Here is a 17,500-nt window from a genome sequence, read left to right as displayed (position 1 = left end):
TGTACTACCTCAAACTTTTAAGTAATGGGAAGCTCAAACTGTACTTCAATTCAACAACAGGAAGTCTGCCTTTGCTCTGTGTCTCAGTCTGCGTTTAGACTGCATGCATGACCATATCCTTATCACTAAAGGAGTTATCACACTGGGCTATTTTTCCTCCGACCTCCGATTAATCGGCGGTACCGCCAACCTCCAGAATTTTTCATCCGTAAAATCGCTATGACAAACTATTTCGTTTTCTGAACAATTTACGTATTTTGATGTACTGGAGGAAAATGGTTATCCTACGACATTTCAGGTTCCTTCCCGTAAGCTGCGAGCTGCAAATTAGGTCCCACAGTCGGAGTAAAAATAGCCCAGTATGATAACGCTTTAGGGAAGAAGGTTTTCCTTCAAAGGATTACAAAGGCAGAGCATGCTGACAAGAGACCTTTTGGTCCATAACTAGGTCGGATGCGAAAAAATATAATAATGATAAATAATAAAATGAAATAGAAATTATAATAATTTAATAAGAAAAAGATCGTCTGGCACCAGGTTCAATAATCGATTGAATAAAACAATTAAGGTGAATAACATCATACGTTGACCAGAATAAAATTTATAAAGACCACCACGGAGCTATTTAATCTGGCGATAGGAAAATACTAAAATACTAAATGAATATATATAACACTAATACTATACTATACTAAATACTGTGAACAAATACTAAATGAATACTTTAAATAATACTACATACTGTAATACAATACTAAAACAATGTGAAGAAATAAATACTTTAAATAGTACTGTATACTATAATACTATATTATACAACAAATACTACATATAAATACTAAAATACTAAATGATTATATATATATATATATATATATATATTATAGATCCTATAAATAAATACTAAAATATTAAGATAATTGATACTGTAAATGATACTATATACTATGATAAAATACTATAGCATAGTATCTTATGATAATATACTTTAAGTCTATGAATATCATAAATGGATAATAAATAGAAGAAATAAAATACTAAAGTGGATATTATTCCAGGAAGAACTGGATTGGTGTAGGTTATTCATACCTTGAATTACAATTCAGAAACTGAACGCAGTTAACAAACGATAACCAACAAAATGATTAAACTCATCATTTGCAAGAACGGCTGAAAAGAAAATCGGTCATCGGTTCGCGTCTGCTAAAGACATGAAATGTTAGAGAACATTTGCTAAAGACCTGAGATGTCAGAGAACATTTACTAAAGACTTGAAATGTCAGAGAATCGTATTCGAAGAAAGGAAGGAAGGAAGGAAGGAAGGGAAGGAGAAGGAGGAAAGGCGATAAATTAAAGAGAAAATAAGACAAAGAGAAATGAAAGGAGGAGCAACGAGAAGGTAATATGAAGGGGTAAGGATCTGTGTGGAAGTGGAGGACAGCCAATATGTTGTTTGGTGTGTGGGGAGCTTTGCAAAATTTTGCAACGAGGGCTGAAGATAGACTAACAAAGAAAACGGAAATTTCACATTAGCCTCTCTCTTGGGCCAGGGGGCTCCCAAAAACTGAATAAAATGGTCTGCATTGGACCAGAAAATTAAATGAAAATAATTTTTTGAAATGGTCATCAAATGCTTCAGTCCTCCAAAGTGATTAATAAACAAGTTCCGCTTCTATTCCTCCTCCTCCTATCCTTCCTCCTCCTCCACCTCCTTTTTCTTCTCTTTCTCCTCAACTTCCTCATCCTTATCCTCCTTATCCTCCTCCCTCCTCCTCCTCTTTCTCCCCTTCTCCTCTTTATTCCTCCTACTCCTCCTCCTCTTCCTCCTATTCCTCCTCCTTCTCGTATTCCTCCTTCCATTATACTTCCTCCTCCTTCTCTTCCTCCTCCTCCTCTTCCTATTCCTTCCTCGTCATCCTCCTCTTCCTCATCTTCATCCTCCTCTTATTCCTCCTCCTCTTGCTCCTCCTCCTACTCGTATTCCTCCTCCCACTATACTTCCTCCTCCTTCTCTTCCTCCTCCTCCTGCTCCTCCTCGACATCTTCCTATTCCTCCTCGACATCTTCCTCTTGCTCATTATCCTTCTCCTCCTCCTATTCCTCCTATTCCTTCTACTCCTATTCCTCCTCTTTCTCCCCTCCTATACTTCCTCCTACTCCTATTCCTCTTTTTCTTCTCCTCCTCTTCCTTCTATTTCTCCTCCTCCTGTTCCTCTTCTTCTTCCTCCCTCCTTCCTCATCTTTGCACTACAAGTCTGTAACATAAAACCAGGTTTTCGCTAATACAACAAATACACCACAAATCTAAAGACTGTTGCCGGTTACGGTGAGGCCACGGATGATTTTGAGTTCTCAAAAACTCGAGTTCAGTGTTTATTGAGTACATACATATAAATCAGGGCAAAAAAAGAAAAACATGTATGCATACATACGATAGTATGGTAGAGGAGGTAAATAGATGAGCATATAAATCTATGGATAACTAAAAATATATACATGAATAATGTACATTAGGATATAGAGGGTCATATATCTAGAAGAGTTTTATACTTAGATGAAGATAAGCAGATGCTGGAAGGTTTAAGACTCGACAGAAGAGGAGGCGGCTGAAGTTACGGTGGTAGTTGTTCCTTATTTCAGCAGACTTCAGGAGAGATTACTCTGTCTGTCTCGCTCTCTGTCTCTCGCTCTCTCTGCTTCTCTTCCTCTCTCTGTCTCTTTTCCTCTCTGTCTCTCTCCCCTATCTCTCTGTCTCTCTCATTCTCTCTGTCTCTCTCCTCTCTGTCTCTCTCCTCTCTGTCTCTCTCCTCTTAGTCTGTCTCCTTCACTCTGTCTCTCTCCTTCTCTCTGTCTCTCTCCTTCTCTCTGTCTCTCTCTCTCCTCTCTGTCTCTCTCTCTCCTCTCTCTCCCTCCTCTCTCTCCCTCCTCTCTCTCCTCCTCCTCTCTCTCCTCCTCCTCTCTCTCTCCCTCTCCTCTCTCTCTCTCTCTCTCTCTCTCTCTCTCTCTCTCTCTCTCTCTCTCTCTCTCTCTCTCTCTCTCTCTCTCTCTCTCTCTCTCTCTCTCTCTCTCTCTCTCTCTCTCTCTCTCTCTCTCTCTCTCTCTCTCTCTCTCTCTCTCTCTCTCTCTCAAGTTAGTATTAGTGCTTATAATATTTACGTTCATGCCAATGTCAATATTATCATCGACATAAATATCAACAACGGCACTGGGATTAAGAACATTGACATAAACTTTAACACCAGTACTAACACCAATACTAACACACTGACACCATTCCATTACCCTCATTACCACCAAAACTACCGCCACTACCTTCATCACTACCACCACTATCATCACCTCTACTACCACCAAAACTTATACCAACTTAACCACCATTATCACCACAAGTAACATTACCACCGCTGTTACCTACTACCACCATCACAATGGCTATCACCATTACCACCACCACCACCATTTATCACCACTTACCACCACTTACCTCCACCAATTACCAGTACCACCTAGCATCACCACTACCTACCACTATAACTTAGAACCACTACCACTAACCACTATCACCACCCCCACTACCATCACTACCAACACCACCCTCGCAATCACCCCTACTTACCACCACTGTTACTATCACCACTACCTTTGCAGTTGCAATCACCTACCATTAACACAACCACCACTTACTACTATCAGCACCACTATTACCATTACAACCACTATTACTATCACCACTACCACCACCACTATTAATATCACCACTACCACCAATATTATTATCACCATTACCAACAGCACTATTACTATCACTTCTACCACTATTACTTTCACCACTACCACTGTTACCATCACCACAGTCACTGTTACTATCACCACTACCACCATCACTAGTACCATCACCACTACCACTACTATTACTATCATCACTACCACCACCACTATTACTATCACTGCTACCACCACTATTACTATCACCACTACCACTATGAGTATTACTATCACCGCTACCACTATTAAGGTCATCACTACCTTCACCACCACTCTTATTATCACCACTACCACTACGAGTATTACTATTACCGCCATCTTTATTACAGTCACCACTACCTTCACCACCACTCCTACTATCACCACTACCACCACCACTATTACTATCACCAGTACCACCACCACCACTATTACTATCACCAGTGCCACCACCACCACTATTACTATCACCGCTACCTTTATTACAGTCACCACCACCTTCACCACCACTATTACTATCACCACTACCACCACCACAATTACTATCACCCGTACCACCACCACTATTACTATCACCACTACCACCACCACTATTATTGTCACCACCACCTTCACCACCACTATAACTATCACCACTACCACCACCACTATTACTATCACCAGTACCACCACCACCACTATTACTATCACCACTACCACCACTACTATTATTGTCACCACCACCCTCACCACCACTCTTACTATCACCACTACCACCACCACTATTACTATCACCACCATTATTACTATCACCACTACCACCACTACTATTATTATCACCACCACCGTCACCACTGCTGGTGGCACCAGCAAGCAGGGACAAGAATAATGTGCCTGACTTTATGTGTGGATGTCTTGCCTGCGTGTTTGTTGGTAGTCTGTGGTTAATCTGTTGCAAACACTTGCTTCCAGAGCAAACGGAAACGGCAATTTCAGGCCGAACCGATGCAAACACGTGTTCGAATTGCTAACAGAAATGCGAACTGCGTTCGTTCCCGCTGCCAACGACTTCCAATGTCGGTAATGATTCGGTTTTATCTGTGTATCTGCTTATCTGTTTTGTGCATTTGTTTATGTGTTCCTTTGTTTGTTTGTTTGTTTTTTATTTTTTTTTATTTTTTTTTGGGGGGGGGTTTTGGTTCTTGATTTTTTCTTACTTATTTCGTGTTTGGGTTTATTTATTTATTTACGTTTTCATTTATCTTTTATTTGTTTGTGTATTAATTGATTTGGCTGTTTATTTGTATTTTGTATTTTTGATCATTCTTTACTCATGCTTATCTGGTTTCTTTATGTTTATTTAGTAATGTATTTGCATTCATTCATCTAATTTGTACACACACACACACACACACACACACACACACACACACACACACACACACACACACACACACACACACACACACACACACACACACACATATATATATATATATATATATATATATATATACATACACACGTTTGTTCATTTATTTCCTTATTTACCTGTTTGTTTATTATCATATATTTACTATATTCGTTCACTTATTTTTGTTCCCGCCAGCAAGTAATTCTTTTGACGCTGAAAGAAGTTGCCTTACATTGACCAAGACACACACACACACACACACACACACACACACACACACACACACACACACACACACACACACACACACACACACACACACACACACACACACACACACACACACACACACACACACACACACACACACACACACACGCACACACACGCACACATACACACACGCACATACACACACTCACACACACACACACTCACACACACATACACTCACTCACACACACACACACACACACACACACACACACACACACACACACACACACACACACACACACACACACACACACACACACACACACACACACACACAGAAACAGACAGATAAACAGAGAGAGAGAGAGAGAGAGAGAGAGAGAGAGAGAGAGAGAGAGAGAGAGAGAGAGGGAGAGAGAGACAGAGAGAGGGAGAGAGAGACAGAGAGAGTCTGCCATGACCCAGAAGGCAAAATATCTCAAAAGAAATGCCCCGGAGGTCCTCGAGGTTGGGCCATGCAGAAGAAGAAAAAGAAAAAGAAGGAGGAGGAAGAGGAGAGAGAGAGAGAGAGAGAGAGAGAGAGAGAGAGAGAGAGAGAGAGAGAGAGAGTCTGCCATAACTCGGAAAACAAAATCTTTCAGAAGAAGAGACCCCAACTGAACTCGAGGACACATAATCTTGGCAATTAGGGTTTCTATCGGTACTGGAGAAGTGGAGGGCAGGAGAGGGGAGAGGAGTCGAGAATATGCGGGGGAGGGGAAAGGGAGGAGGGAAGAGAAGAGGGGAGTGGAAGGGAGAGGAGGGGGAGGGGAGAAGAGGAGAGTGGAGTGAAGGGAGAGGGGAGGGTGAGGGGAAGTGGAGAGCAAGGGGAGGGGAGGGTGAGGGGAAGAGGAGAAGAAGGGGAATAGGAAGGAGAGTAGAGAGGAGGGGAGAGGGATGGGAGAGGAGGGGTAGGGGAGAGGGAAGGGTGAGGGAGGAGGAGGGAAGAGAAGAGGGGAAGAGTGAAGGATAAGGTGAGGGTGAGGGGAAGAGGAGAAGAAGGGGAATAGGAAGGAGAGAAGAGAGGAGGGGATAGGGAAGGGAGAGGAGGTGAAGGGGATAGGGAAGGGTGAGGGAGGGGGAGGGGAGGATGAGAGGAGGGGAGAGTGAGGGCTCGCCCTCCACGCGACCGAAGGAAAACGGCCCCAAGAAAGTTTAATTGGATTTATCTTCAATGGAACGGCGAAGAAAAAAAGAAGAAGAAGAAGACGAAGAGGAAGAAGAAGAACCGGGAACTTTGGCTCGGAAGGTGTCTGCCAACGGCGCCAGATAGCAAGACAGGGAGAGGAGGAACAAGAAAAAAATTATGAAAGAAGACGAAGAAAAAAATATATTAAACAAAAAATGAACGTCGTGGAGGTGGATGAAAAGGTGGAGATGGAAGTGGATGTGGTGGTGGAGTTACTAGTGTAAGTGGAGGAGGAGGAGAAGAGGACAAGGTGGAGTATGAGGAGGAAGATACGGAGGAGGAGGGAGATAAGGAGGATGAAGATGTGGAAGGGGAGGAGAAGGAGCAGGAGGAGGAGGAAGAAGAAGAGGAGGAGGAAGAGGAGGAGGAGGAGGTGGCGGCGGTGTTGGTGATGATAGTGGTGATAGTTGTGGTTGTGGTGGTGGTAGTTGTGATAGAAGATGAGATAGAGGTGGAAGTGAAGGTAAAAGTGGAGTTGGGAGTGGATGAGGAGTAGAAATAGGTGGAGGAATAAGAAAAGGCAGGTTCTGATCTTAGGCGGAGGTAGAACAAGAAGAGCAGAAAGAGAAGAAGAAGGGAAAAAAGGAGGAAGAAGATTGAGGACGAAGAAGAGGAGGAGGAGGAAAAGGAGTAGGAGGAGGAGGAGAAGGAACTGGAACAGGAGGGGTAGGGAAAAGAGGAAGGAAGACAAGAAGAACAAGAAGAATAACGGAGGAGGAGGAAGAGAGAGAGGAGAAAGAGAAATAGGACCTTCAACAGGAGTAAGAGGAAGGGGAAGAAGAGAAGGAGGAGGAGGAGGAAGATAGGGAAAAAGGAGGTCAAGGAGGAAGAGCTGGAGGAGTAGTGGGAGGAGGAGAAGGAGGAGGAGGAGGAGGAAAAGTGTATAAGAGCAAGGAAGAATAGCGAGAAGAGGAAGGAGAACGAGAGGAAGAGAAGAGCGAAAAGAGGCGAAAAATGAGGAGGAGAGGTAGGAAGAGGAGTAGTAGAAGGAAACGAAGGAGGAAGAGTAGAAGGAAGAGGATGAGGTGGAGGAAGAGGAGGAGGAGAGAGGAGGAGGAGGAGAGAGAGAGGAGAAGGAGGAGGAGAGAGAAAGGAGGAGGAGGAGAGTAAGGAAAAAAAGAAGGAGAAAGAACAGGAGGAGGAGGAGGAGGAGAGAGAGGAGGAGGAGGAGGAGGAGGAGGAGAGCGAGAGAAAAGGGGAGCAGCAGAAATAGCGAAGAAGGGGAAATGAAGGAGGACGATAACGTGGGAAGAAGGAATTCAAAGGTGAAATAAAGGGAATAAAGCGAAGAGGCTGGAAATAGAGGACGTGAGCGAAACTAAATGAAAGATAAGTGAAAAGTTAGTGAACAATATGGAAAACTCAAATATGAATCGTTCGGGGGGATATAGAAGAGACAGAGAGTGGTTGAAAGGAAGACAACGAAGAGGAGGAGGAAGATGAGGAGGAGGAGGAGGAGTATTAACAAAAGTAGGAAGAGAAGAGAGAGAAAGAAGGAGACGACGAGAAAGAGGAGGATGAAGAGGAGGTGGAAGAAGAAGAAGAAAAAGAAGAGGACCATCAGTAAAAGCAGGAGGAGAGGGAGGAAGGAGAGGAGGAAGATGAAGAGTAGGAGAATGAAGAGGAAGAGGAGAAGGAGGAGGAGGAAGAGGAGGTGGAAGAAGAAGAAGAGGAGCATCAGCAAAAGTAGAAGAGGAGGGAGGAAGAAGGAAAGGAGGAGAAAGAATAAGAGAATAAAGAGGAAGAGAAGGAGGAGGAAGATGAAAAGGAAGAAGAGGAGAGGTAGGAAGAAGAAAGGAGGATGAGTAGTAAGAGTAAGAGATTGAAGAGGAGGAAGAGAATCAGAAAGGTGGAGAAAGAGGATAAAGAGGAAGAGGAAGGAGAGGAATGGTAGAAAGAAGAAAGGAAGATAAGTTGAAAGAGACTAAAGAAATGGAAGACAAAGAGAAGGAGACTAAAGAGAAGGAAGACAATGAGAAAGAGCAGGAGGAGGAGGATAAAGAGGAAAAAAGAGAGGGACTAAAGAGAAAGAAGACAACGAGAGAATATAATGAGAAAGAGGAGGAGGAGGAGGATAGAGAGACAGAGGAGCAAGAGGAGGAAGACAATGAGAAAGAGGAGGAGGAGGAGGAGGATGGAGAGACAGAGGAGCAAGAGGAGGAAGACAATGAGAAAGAGAACGAGGAGGAGGAGGAGGAGGAGGAGGATAAAGAGGAAAAGGAGGGAGGGGAATAGCAAGAGCAAGAGAAAGAGAGGTGGAGGGAGAGAGAGAGAGAGGAGGAGGAGGGAGGAAGGAGGAGGGGGAGGAGGAGGAGGAGGAGAAGGCGAAAGAGAATGGAGAGAAGGAGGAGAGAGAGGAAGGAGAGAGAGAAAGGAAGGGGAGAGAGAGGAAAGAAAGAGGAGAGAGCAAGAGAGAGGAGGGAAGAGGAAGAGAGAAGAGGAAGAGGGGAGGAGGAGGAGGATAGAAAGGAAGAGGAGAGAGAGGAGGGGGTAGAGAAAAGGAGAGAGGAGGAGAGCAAGAGAAAGAGGAGGAAGGAGGAGAAGGGAAGAGAGGGAAGGGAGGAGAGGCAAGAGGAAAGGGGCTGGAGAGGAAGAGTAGGAAGAAGGAAGAGCAAGAGGAGAAGAAACTAAAGAGAAGGAAGATAATGAGAGAGAATAGGAAGAGTATAAAGAGGAAGAGGAGGGAGAGGAGGAGTAGGAGGAAGAAAGGAAGGTAAGTAGCAGGAGAGAGAGACTAAGGATAAGGGAGACAGACAGAAAGAGTAGGAAGAGGATAGAGAGGAAGAGGAGTAGGAGGAAGAAAGGAAGATGAAGAGCAAGAGGAAGAGGAAGAGACTTAGGAGAAGGAAAAGAGAGAGGACGGGTGAGGGCGAAAATGAAGATGAGAAAGAAAATGTGAATATAACCAAGAAAAAGAGAACGTGAAGAATATAACCACAAGGAATTAGAATAATTGGTGGAAAGGATGCGGAATCAATAAAGAGAAATGTTTGGAAGGAAAGGAAGTGCTCACTCTTGTGATTTTTTTTTTGGTTTTTCTTCGGCAAAAGCATAAAATCAGTATGGAAAAAGGCGTCGATTATTATTATTTTTTTTACTTAATGAAGACAAACGATCCTCAATGATAAAAGAAGCATAGGGTTCTAGGGTGATTAAAAAGGAGAGGCAGTTTATTTTATTTTTTTTTTTTTACCCCTCACCCACGAAAAAAAAATCATAAGCATAAGCTTCTGGATTGGGTACAGAAGATAGAGAATACACACTTCGACTTCCCCCCCTCCCCCAAAAAAACAAAAACAAAAAAGGAGTGAAATTTATAAGCCATAAAACTGTGGAGGGAAGCCATGTGACCAAGGAAGAGCAGGTCTTTGACTGTTGGCTTCCTGATAACGTCTCGACGGCTCTCGTTGTCCAGCGGTTCGAAGACATAAAAGTAGAGTGATCATTTGGAAAATTGGGGAGCTAATTGCCACAGGATTTATTTGTCCGGTTACATAGTATATACTATGTGCGTTTGTGCACATGGTTTCCATCTGTCTATATATGTGTGTGTGTATATACAGATATATATATATATATATATATATATATATATATAGAAAAGGGGACAACATATATATGTGTATGTAAATGCATTCATATGTATATATATATATATATATATATATATATAATATATATATATATAGAAAAGGGGACAAATGTGAATATCGTAGTCGCCGAAGGATCAATTTGTTGAGTGTAGCTGGGAAGGCTTATGGGAAGGTTTTGATTGAGAGGATTAGGAGAGGAGCAGAGTGAGTAACTGGTGAGGAACAGTGTGGGTTTAGAACAGGTTGGGTTTGCGTGGATCATATTTTTGTGGTATAGCAGATATATGAGAAAGTTTCAGGAAAAGGTAAGGATGTTTTTTGGGCCTTTATGGATTTAGAAAAAACTATGACAGGGTAGACAGGAAGACACAGATATATGGCATAGAAGGAAAATTGTTAAGAGCAGTCAAGAGTTTTTACGAGAATAGTACAGCTTGTGTTAGAATCAGAAATGGAGAGGGTGAGTGGTTTTAGGTAAAGGTGGGACCTCGTCAGAATGTGTTATGTCGTCTTGGCTATTCCATTTATACGTAGTGGTGTGAGAGGTAAATGCAAGGATAATGGGCCGGAATTGGAGATGGTTAAAGAAAATGAAGAAAACTGGGAGATAAGCCAGTTGTTGTTTGCTGATGACACTGTCCTTGTTGCAGGATCAGAGGAGGGATTAAGGAAGTTAGTGACGGGGTTTGGGAAGGTGTGTGAAAAAAGAAAGTTGAAGATAAATTTAGGTAAAAATAAGGTGATGAGATGAACAAGGGAAGAGGATGGCAGCAAATTGGAAGTGAGTATTAAGGGAGAGAGATTGGAGGAAGTGGATAATTTTAGATACGGTGCGAAAGGAAGGAGTGGAGATGGAGGTAGAATATAGATTGAGAGAAGCAAGTAAATGGCTTGGAGGATTGAAATGTTTAATGAGAAATAGACATTTGGGAATGGATACTAAGAGGAGATTGTATGAAGGGGTGATTGTGCCGACAATACTGAATGGTGCAGAAACATGGAACATAGGAGAGGAAGAGAGGAAGATTTTAAATGTGTACGAAATGAAATGCAGGAAAAGTATGATGGGGTTTATTAGGCTGGATAGAGTGAGAAACGAGGAGGTGAGGAGGAGAGTGGGGGTGGAAAGGGGATTGGGAGAATAGGGTTCATGAAAGAGTATTGGAATGGTTTGGACACATGGAAAGAATGAGTGAAGAAAGATTAGTAAAAGAGGTGTGGAAGGTAGAGGTGAAGGGAGTGAACATGAGAGGGCGATCAAGGATGAGATGGATGGATGGGGTAAAAGGGGCATTAGGAAAGAGGGGAATGTATGTTGGGGAAGGACGGGAGAAGACAGGAGATAGAGGTGAGTGGAGAATGGTTATGTATGGATGATGCTGTGATGCATGGGAGGGAGTGGGTGGGGGATGATGGAGTATGCGTGAATAATATTTAGACGCAGCCCGAAGAGATTTCTCCCCGTCTTTTCTTTTTCTGCATGAGAGGACGGAGACGGGGGTTACCGATTAAGTGAAGCGGCCTTGCTGTAGATGTACTGTGTCTTGCTACATTGCTTCTGACCCAGGGCAGTGGGCGAGGTGCAGGAATGACCCGTCATCCAGGAGGAACCAAGAAAAGAGGGAGGGAAGGGTGGTGAGTGGGAGTGGAGTATGTGGGGATGAAATGGATGGGAGTGGATTTATGCCTTTGACTTTGGCTACCTCCCTTGCAAGGGGGAAAAAGCCGTTGGCATATGTATGTACACACACACACACACACACACACACACACACACACACACACACACACACACATATATATATATATATATATATATATATATATATATATACATGTCTCAATCAATCAATCAATCAGTCAAATCAGCCATCCTGAGTCCATTGCTGAACAAAGGCCTCCTTCATAGCATTCCATGAATCACACGACCGTGCCATCCTCTGCCACGTCACTCCTGCAAACTTCTTGATCTCGTCTCTCCATCTTCTGTCTGGTCTCCCTATTCCACGCTCCCTGTCTCGCGGCGTCCACTCGGTAACACAATTGCTCCATCGCTCATCAGTCGTTCGCACTAACTTACCTGCACAATTCCATTTCCTCTCTTTTGCTGCCTCTACAATATCTTTCACTCTAGTCTGCTCTTTCACCCAACTTGCTCTCTTTCGGTCTTTCAGTGTTATTCCCATCATTGATCTCTCCATTCTCCTCTGTGCTGTCCTTAGTTTTCTTTCCATCGCCCTCGTCAGCTTCCAAGTCTCACAACCGTAGATAATTGCTGGTAGAATGCATTGATTATAAACTTTACGTTTCAAACATATAGGTAAAGAGCCTCTCAGGATTTTATTATACTTGCCAAACACTTTCCAACCAATTGTGATGCGTCTTTTTATTTCATTATCATGATCTTTCGTCACCTTCACCATCTGGCCTAAATTCAAATACTCTTCAACTTCCTCAAGATTCTCATCATCAATTACAATCTCTTTGCTTTGAACTTTCGTGTTGAACATTACTTTGGTTTTACTCTTATTCATTTTTAAACCTACTTTGAGACTTTCTTCGTTTAGATCGCTCAGCATATTTTGCAAGTCTTCTGCTCTTTCTGAAATAAGAATAATGTCATCCGCAAATCTTAAGTGGTTCAAATATTCGCCATTAATCTTCAAATCTTTCTTTTCCTAACTCAATCTTCTGAAAATATCTTCCAAACAAGCTGTAAATAATTTGGGTGAAATTGTATCGCCTTGCCGTATTCCTTTCTCGATCTTGATATTTTCTGTATCTTTATGTAGTCGAATTACAACGACACCTTTCGCATATATCTTTTCTAAAACTCTTACGATCTGTTCATTTGTACCCTGTTTGCGTAGCGAGTTTAGTATTGCTATTTGTTCTACCGAGTCAAAGGCCTTCTCGTAATCTACAAAAGCTGAACACAGAGGGATATTATATATATATATATATATATATATATATATATATATATATATATGTGTGTGTTTGTGTGTATGTGTGTGTGTGTGTGTGTGTGTGTGCGCGCGCGTGTGTGTGTGTGTACTTGCACATGTATTAAATCTGTAAATACATTTATAATATTCACGATTATCCTGATGAGGACTGTGTGTATTATAACATGGACCAGCGTCCCGAAGAAAAAATAATATACAGAAAGTTAAAGAAATGTTCGCTTAGAATTATTGACGCCACGTGTGCTTTAGCATTTAATAGAAAGTATATATCTATGCATACATATATATATATATATATATATATATATATATATATATATATATATATATATATACGTATTACATAGTGCGCGGGTAACAATAGGAATATGAAAAGAATTGAATAAGAACAGAAATCCGGAAAGAGACGAATATTGGAAACAAGATGAACAGTTTTGCCGAGATGGTATGGCATGTAAAAATGGCGAGGATGGCAAGATGGCAGCAAGTATATGTAATTCAGGAGTTATGGAAAAGGAAAGGAAGTCAGCGAACCCGAGATGGCAAGACTCCGCTGTGAGTGCATGGAGAGGACGTTGATAAATAAGGAGGAGGCAAACATGTTTGTGGAGAACAAGGGTGAGTAGCGAGGGAGATTTATATCTCTGTGTATATACTAAAGGGTATTTTCCCCCTTATAAGGGAGGTAGCCAAGTCAGTTGCACGTACCCATTCTCATCCATTTCACTTCCACCTATTCCACCACCATCCACCACCTTTGCTCCCCTCTCATCTTAGCTTCTCGTGGATGACGGGTCATACCTGTATCTCGCCTGTATATACCAAGGAGTGTTTCCCCCTTATAAGGGAGGTAGCCAAATCAAATGCACTTACCCACGCTCATCCATTTCACCTCCACCCATTCCACTCCTATCCACCATCCTCGCTCCCTCTCATCTCAGCTCCTCGTGGATGACGGGTCATAGTTGTATCACTGCTCTGGGTCAGAAGCGATGCAGCATACCACACTACATCCACAGCAAAGCCGCTTCACTTAATAGACGACCCACTTTCTCCGTCCCCTCGTGCAGACATGCAATGTATGAATAATAGAAGCCAGAGAGGAAGGAAGAGTGAATGAATGATTCGAAAGAAAGTTATCGATTAATGAATGTAAATAGAGAAACCGGAGATAAGAATAGAGGATTAGGGGTTAGACAAGATATAAAGGCTGCAACAAGACGGTGTAATTTGATTTGACAAGGAATTTAGTTTTAAGAATTAGATTCCATCTATGAAATAGATATGTATATATATATATATATATATATATATATATATATATACATATATATATATATATATATATATATATATATATATACGAAGTATATCTGTGTGCGTTAGGGTTATGACTCAGAAAAAAAAGTTTGCCTGGTACAAGATTTATTGAACATTTTGGTGCTGATCACGAAAAAATAACTCATTTTGTTCAACTTTGAAAATATGTCCCCCACACAAGCTCTTAATTCTTTGAAACATTTCAATAACGGTGATACTGATGCAAAGAAAATCTCAAACTATATACTGTTGGTAACAACAAACCGATCACATAAATACTTGTCTTTTTTGCATATTTTACTCAGTTCTTCCATCACTTTCACAGCTCTCTCTGCTATCATGTTCGTGCGTGGTACATCAAGCACTGATGGTGACCTGCTCCAGTGATTTTTCAAGCATTTCAGGGCAGCGGCACATCCCAACTCGGTAATACCAAGGAGAAGGTCATCATAGCTTGTCTTCTTGAATATTTGATTGCTGAACCATGCTTCTTGCCAGCTGTTGGTGATGGAACTTGCTGGACGCTCCAAAATATTACGCCATGATGGCAGTAAAAAGTATGCAATGAGAGTATAAATTGCCCTCGAATTCCATCGGGCACTGTGTAGAGAAGGCAGTTTTTGCCACTTGATAATCGGGAAAGAAGCATGTTTCTTATAATGCTGGAATGCTTTGCAAAGTTCATACAAGAAATTGAAGTCATCCCTCCAGCCAGGGTTCTCATCCCTTTCTGTTTGTGTCTCTGCCACATACTCACTTTGTAGGTGATCATAGTTTTCCAGCAGTTCATTGACAAACTTGTAGTTCAGACCCGGTTTGGTAGTCGTTTCAGAAATGTAGAAATCAAGAATGTGCCTCAATATTCTGTCCAATATGTGATGCTGACACCCAATGTATTGAGGCATGTCTAATCCTTTTCCGTTCATTGCTCTCTGTATTCTCGCAACAACACCATTTGATCGTCCAGTGTTTACAGCAGTCGTATCACATATGATCATTTTAATGCTTGACCAGGTATCATATTCATTAATTACTTTCTCCAGTGCATCATATATATCTTGCGAAGATCCACTTTTGCACCTTGCAACCCCTAGTCTAATATCCCTAGTTGCACTTTTGAGGCAGACCACTTGGTACTCTTGTTTTACTAGCCTTTTCCCATCAAAGTGAAGAGAAAAATCCTTCTCTTCCTTCAAAAGGGACTTTATCTCATCCTTCTTTTTTTCTGCTAGTCTGATGACTCCTCGCCATACTCCTGATTGTGTTGGTGTAGGAAGAGGCACACCTTCTTCTGTAAGACTTGCACAAACTTTTGATGCCTTGTTGGTAGACAAAGGCTGGCAACTCACTAACTTAGTGGCCTGGTGTGTGGAAGACAGTTTCCTTCTTTTAACTGGCTCTGGCTCATCATTAGAACCGTCCTCTGTTACACTGCTGACATTGTCACCTGAGTTACCAGATTCATTATCATCATTAGATGTACTAGCAAATTGTTCATGTGATATTGGAACATGTCTCTGTCTTTTTGAAGGATGTATGGAAGATTTAGGCGCTGGCTTGTGAGTGGTGTATCCAACCTTTCCATCTGACTCCACTTGTTTGTGATAAAGCTCTTTATCTTCACTACAAAGCCAAACACCATTAACTTTAGTAATGTCAAATATATTCTCCATCCCATTCAAAAAGTCTTCATTTGGTCTACGTTGGTTCTTCTCATACAAAAGTATCAGTTTGGCCAGTCGTGCTTTTATGGCTTGCTGACTGAGAGTAGGAAAGCTGAATTTGCCCCACAACTGTAATAACTCTTCACAAATCCGTTGTATCCTAGTACTTTTCAGTTTGTCTTCCTCCAGTAAAATGTGGTATCTTCCCAATATATGCCGATTTTTAGGTAGCCTGATGAAACTTGTTAAGCATTCAACATATGGAAGATCACGCCGCTTTGTATGAATGGATGATGGTAGATTTGAAGCCCATTTTTGTGCATTCTTCTCCACATTATCACTGGATTTAAAGTATGCCATTTCTTCTGCGACTCTGCAATACAAGAATAAATTATCGTTAGGACTGCAAATAGCTACCTCACTAACATTTTAAACCTAAAATGCAAATCCTCTTTATCAAAAACGTAAGTGCTAGCCCCTACAGGACATACCTGATGAGCGAGCCAGACAGCACAACCAACAGCTATCAAGACTGACAGGTAACTGAAGCTACTGAGCCAGGCTCAGCCAGCCAAGATAATCTGATGATACTGTATTGGTGTATTGCATCATCCAATATTTACTCAGGAGAAAATCACCCAACGTTTCTATTCTAGGATGTATTATACCTTGTTCATTTCTTATCAGTATTCACGAATTCAAGCAATAAAAATATAATACCTGTGTTCTAATATTTTTCGATTATGAAATGCATATTGTTACAACATAGTCATCCTTACAAAACATGTTTTCTCTCTCTCTCTCTCTCTCTCTCTCTCTCTCTCTCTCTCTCTCTCTCTCTCTCTCTCTCTCTCTCTCTCTCTCTCTCACTCCTTTCATTTTCTATAATCTATGAAAAGGTGTACTATGCTGTATGTAACAATATAAAGTTGTCAGAAATTTTTCGACAGAAAACCACTTTCACGGTGAAAATTCGCTAACTATGAGTGCATCGGTGGGGGAACTTTTTTCATATGAAACCAAAATAATTATAATTTATATGATAAGCGATTGGAAACTCATCACATGGGACAGCAGGCATTTTAAATTTCGAGAAATTTGTTTTTTGTCATAACCCTAGTGTGCGTGTATGTATATATATATATATATATATATATATAATATAGTGCGCGCGCGTGTGTATGTGTGTAGGTATGCGTTTATGTGTGAGCGTGTGTGTGCGTTTTACGGATCGCGTATATACATTGTCTCCTTGATACCAAAAGGGGGTTTTGGGCGGTGGCGAAGGAGAAATGAGGTTGTAATCTTGAAGGCGAGACCCGACACGATCCCCCACACGTGCGGACAAAATCCCTCACATGAGGGGACAGAAT

This window comes from Oratosquilla oratoria, chromosome 22 (assembly GCF_046742065.1).
Source record: "Oratosquilla oratoria isolate Oo_2021 chromosome 22, ASM4674206v1, whole genome shotgun sequence".
NCBI classification, from domain to species: Eukaryota; Metazoa; Arthropoda; class Malacostraca; order Stomatopoda; family Squillidae; genus Oratosquilla; species Oratosquilla oratoria.
This window is presented reverse-complemented; position numbering follows the sequence as displayed.